This window comes from Odontomachus brunneus, unplaced genomic scaffold (assembly GCF_010583005.1).
Source record: "Odontomachus brunneus isolate Ranch 3 - 2012 unplaced genomic scaffold, Obru_v1 Obru_scaffold_160, whole genome shotgun sequence".
Classification (NCBI taxonomy): domain Eukaryota; kingdom Metazoa; phylum Arthropoda; class Insecta; order Hymenoptera; family Formicidae; genus Odontomachus; species Odontomachus brunneus.
This window is the reverse complement of record NW_022639610.1, coordinates 176,507-181,871: the sequence shown is the minus strand read 5'-3', so window position 1 is coordinate 181,871 and position 5,365 is coordinate 176,507. Positions and strand designations below refer to the sequence as shown.

The 5,365-nt window shown below is 34.0% G+C and overlaps 1 long non-coding RNA gene across 2 annotated transcripts in view; it reads right to left on the bottom strand.

Moving 5' to 3' along the window:
• LOC116850924 overlaps nucleotides 1-5,074 on the bottom strand; it is a 77,044-nt gene extending 71,970 nt beyond the window's left edge. For both annotated transcript variants that reach the window (XR_004379477.1, XR_004379478.1), the window contains exon 1: nucleotides 4,536-5,074. This is a non-coding gene — a long non-coding RNA (uncharacterized LOC116850924). The remainder of the gene's footprint in view (nucleotides 1-4,535) is intronic.
• Nucleotides 5,075-5,365: the final 291 nt, after the last annotated feature.

The following is a 5,365-nucleotide window of genomic DNA, read 5'->3' as shown; positions in this document are numbered from 1 at the left end:
TATATATATATATATATATATATATATATATATATATATAAATGTATAAACGGACATTGTATATAGTAGATATACTATAACGGATCCGCGTCGTGTCGGATCGTTAAAAAATAACAACGTTTATTATTATCACAATCAACATCATCTCACCGTCATCATCATCATCATCATTATCATCATCATCGTCGTCGTCGTCGTCGTCGTTATCATTGTCTTTAATATTATAATTGTCACTATATAGTCACGAAACATGCTACTGTTGCTAATTAACGTCGCTCGTCGTGCACATTGATTTTTTTACGTGTCTGCGGGCGTGAAACATCGCTAATTATTTTCGTACATCTGCGCGCGTGATTACAACGAGACGATCTGTTGTTACACGAAATCGAGCAGGTCCAGCGATTTGCACAATGATCCAATTGTACAACTTAATTTCAAACATATTTGATTGTGTGAAATAGTTCATATATATTGCATACATATACTGTGATCTACATCGCATCACTTTCCTTCTGGAGTAAACATTGTCTTAAGAAAAATGTGATCGAAATTTAAGGCAATTACGAATGCAAATACGTTAAAAATTTAAGGCAAATTGTTAGATCACGCGCGTATCTGATATCTTCCTTGCGTCTCACTTCGCCTTCATTTCACTTTGACCCCTAGCTCCTAGAGTCGTGGACCAAGTTATAGCGAAGATGCCGACGAGCACGCGCGCGAACAGAAGCGGATTATACTAAGATAAGGGGAGAAGCGCGAATAAAAAGAGTTCCTAGGGCCGCGTATTTGTTAAGTGCGCGGACGACGATGACGAGTGAAATGAAAGAGGGAACGAGGGACAAGGGAAAGAGAGAGAGAGAACAGAAAGACAGAATATATTCTAGACCGGGGGAGAATCGAAAAGAAAAGGATTCAGGACAGGCACGAAGAGCACGACGAGGGTGGGTGGGAGGCTTTAGACTCCTGTTTGTCTCAGAAATGTTTGTAGATAATTACGTATTAATTATGTAGAGACACGTGGCCCCCACCCCTCTCCTTGCATCTACAGCATCGTTGTCGGTTGATTTGATTACTCGCTCGTTAAGTTAGCGCAATAGACAAATGAACAGAAACATTATTGTAGTAATAGTTATTACTAGTTATTATAATTAATAATTATTATTAATTATTATTATTATTATTAATTATTATTATTAATTATTATTATTTCATTATATTTTAACTTTTATTATTTGAAAATAAAAATACTAGAAAAATTTTAGTTCCATCGGTATTATTTTTCGTTTGATTTTTTAATCCCGTTCCCTTTTTTGTTCTTTCCTTAAATATAATTTTCGTTTAAATCTTGGTGAGAAGTCAATCGACAGATTATAACATTAATAGAATGATTTAAACTTTTGACTTCTTTTAACTTTTAAAAGTTATCGTTTTTATCGTTGCGACCGTAATGTTGCGCTAAAAACATGTATGTTCCTCCTACCGTCCCGTCACCTTCATATTCTGTATATACCACCTGTATATACACACACGTACACACAGTTCAGTAGCGAATAAATAATACTCGATGCGCGCCATTTACGTCGGTAAGAGCCAATTTACGATTAGATGAAATAAAAGGCGGAATCAGAGATGCAGCGCAATGGAGCACGTTTTAATTCGGAATTAAAATTCGATTTATCGTTAGTTGTTAGCTGTACATTAATAAAATTTGTTTGCACGATGATTTTCATGAGATATTCTAAGCAAAATAACTTGTTAGTCATCATTAAGAGCCATTCTTTATAAATGTACTCATCAAGAAAATTGGAAGAAAATAGACAAATGAAACGAGCTATTCGATTCTTTGCTTTTTATCTTTATCTGCGTCGTAATTGGCTTAAGGCGGTCCTAGATGTTCGGTAATTAGGAAGAAATGCAGCTACAAAGCTCCGGGTATACCAATTAGTCGACTACTCGTAGGAGAGTTTGCAGTTTTCTCTATGTAAGACGCTATTGGATACTTAAAATTAGGAAAATGTTAAACTTCAAGAACACTGTGCCGAAATTTAACTAAATCTACACAATTTTTTCAATATTTTAAAGTACGAATTTTATACATGAAACGGAAAAATGTATGATATTAATGTTTAGAAATTGATATTTTCTCCAGATATTTTATGATTATCCGTATGTTTAAATTACTCATACATAATTTTATATAATATATTATTTTTATTAAGAAATATATGGAGAATTTCGATCTTTTCTGATTTTGAAATTTTGCATCTTCGCAATTTAAAGTATTCAATGCATGTCGTCTTCGTGGGGGGTTATAGAATTACCATAGACTTTACTAACGTTCGATGTGTAACACGTTATCATGAGGCGCATAACATAGTCGTGTAAGAGTAATACGCGAAGAGCACGGTATGACAGTTCTTAAAAATAAAAAGACGTCGTAATGAACGGAGACTACCGTTCGAACGAGAACGAAAAATCGTTTGACTATTTTGTACTAAGAATTATCAACTACGTCGAACAAACGCGATTGAAAACGATGTCACAATTCGCGAATGTTTCTGTCGGCGAACTGTAATAATTAGACGAATTTCTTGCTAATGAGTGTCTGCGCCTGTCGCTTTTCATTCTTTGATGAAAAGGCGATTTTTGAGGGAAAAAACGAGAAAGAAAGATAGTGCGAGTGAGAGGGAGAGAAAGAGAGAAAGAGAGCAAAAAAGACGAGAGCGAGAATAATATGCCGATGGTGTATAAATAAAGTCATATCAATCGTAAATAGTTCGTGTTATCTAGATATATTACGATTATTACAATTATTATTTATCACAGTATAATTAGCCAAAGATGTAATTGTATAATAAACTGGATCATAGATAATCCCTATCGTCACCGATGCTTTTAATAATTTCGATGCACAACGGAAAAGATTGCGAAGCAATTGCAATGTTCAATACTATATTCTATTGGTTTAACGTATTTTAATAGATATTCGATGTTATATGATCACTTTCTTTATAAAAGCATTCACAAATTCTTGGAATGTCCTTAGGCTGAAAGTAAGATAATTGATCCCTGAAGCCTCTTAGGGATTGCTCCATAAAATTACAAATCATAATTTCAACAGAAATTATAAAAATTATACTTATTATTAATTGATATTATGTATACAAATATTTATTTTGTATTATGTATACGTAATATAGTAGTAGTATTTTAGTTACGTAGTATTTTGGTTACAAATATTTATTTTCAAAATCAATTCGTAAAGTAGTAAAAACAAATTAAAAAACAAAGTAGTAAAAACCGATTTGTTAAGTAGTAAAAATAAAAAATCGAAGCAAAAAATGACGGATCCATCACATAAACACAATCGAAATATCAGTCTTAAGAAGCTCATCTGCAATCAACATAAGTAACAATCGTACAAATCGTATTAACGTAGAGTCATGTCTTGTCGACTAATAAGCCCCGAAATGCTGATGCGAAACTGAGATAAGACACTAGATATACGAAATCGGAATTTTCATGATAAACCTTTCTACTGTAACGTCATTAAACGATCGTTGTGATCGTGAACATCACGCCTTCGCGAGAATTAAGATTCGAAAGGTCGAAGCAGTACTGACAGATAGACCATCACGTAAACATACTCAAAATTTCAATAATAAAAAATAATTCTATAGTCATAATAAGCATTTGCCGTGTAAACCGCATTAACTTAGCGTATCGCGTTTGTGAGTAATAAACTTCGAAAGTTCGGCGCGAATCAGACAGATGAAATTCCAGGTGCGCGAAAACAAAATTTTCACAATAAGAGCTTCTTCTATTGTCAAAATAAGTAATTGCAATGAAGATCACGTTAACATAGGATCTCACGTTTTCATAATAAATTTCGAAAGTTCGACGTAAGTCAGACAGATGAAATTGCAGGTGCGCAAAGATAAACATTCAAAGACAAGAGGCTATTCTATTATCAGAATAACTAATCGCTGCGAAAATTATATAACGCGTTCTCGAGTAATAAGTTCCACAATTTTGGCTCTGAGACAGATAAGATTGCATTTTTTCGCTTATCACTATTTGGATGAGGAAACGGACTATACATGGCCCGAGTGATATCACGTTTTGCCTATCGATTCTAAAAAACTTAAGTGAGTTGGCGGCATTGATCTCAACCGATTAGCGAGGAGCGATCTAAAATACTTGATATAATCATCTAAAAGAATCGGATTCTATATATCATAAAAACTTTGAGTATGACTCATTTGAAAGCTAAGATTTTCCCGCATCTGTCTGAATTTAATCACGAAAATTTGTAACAGGCCGATTAAAAAATGCGGAGTCATTAAATAAACACTGAATAAATCAGTGACAAAAATTGAATGTAGAATCAAACTTACTGTGCAGTTTGTTTATTTACGTTGTTGTACGTGTTACCGAATTATTAATTATTAAAGTTATAAGAGTGATTAAAAATTGACGAGTTTGCATGGATACGTAATTTAATTTAATACTGTGCAGACTACTTTTTGTTTTACCTTATTCTGCGTTCTGCGTCCTAGCTTCGCAACTGAACATCTTAGTTTTTGGTTTTCCATCGTGGCACTTTGAATATTCACTTGGAGGTCATTAAATATTCACTTAACCTTGATATTAGTTCGTACACTGACACTGATATTGAGCATTTTGACTTCTGGTTACTTCGTCGGGACACTTCGAATATTTGCTTATGGCAATAACACGTACATTCGAATATTTGCTTATGACTATAACACGTACATTCGAATATTTGCTTATGGCAATAACACGTACGTCGGACGAACGCGCGATATTTTTCTTGGAAATCCTGACTACCTGTTTCGTGACATACTTATTTTGAACAATTATTAGTTATTTCGTGACGATAAACGCGCGAGATTTACTTTCGGAACTTCCGGCGATATTCGCGTATAACATTCTCTTTCAACGGTTCGGAGAGACGAAAGACAACGACTAACGGTTCTCGTTTTAAAGTATTACTAACGTACGAACATGCGATACATTTTTCAAAACTTCCAACTGTCCGTTCCGCGATACATCTATTCCGAACACTTTTTCTTTATTTGATAACATTTGATATCGATCACGATAAACATGCAACATGTACTTTTGACGATGATTCAAGAATGAGATTCGCATTTGATAAGTTGAAATTACGAAAACGGAATAATTTTTTAAATATGTTATTTTTGCGGCGTCACGGTCCGTTTGTAGCCTCAGTGTTATAAATTCATGCATGAAATACATTCTGGTAACTGAATTAAGCGAGCAAATAAGGGATCTAAGAGTTCGACCTGTTAATTCTGCGCGCAACTTATATGGCTCCTGT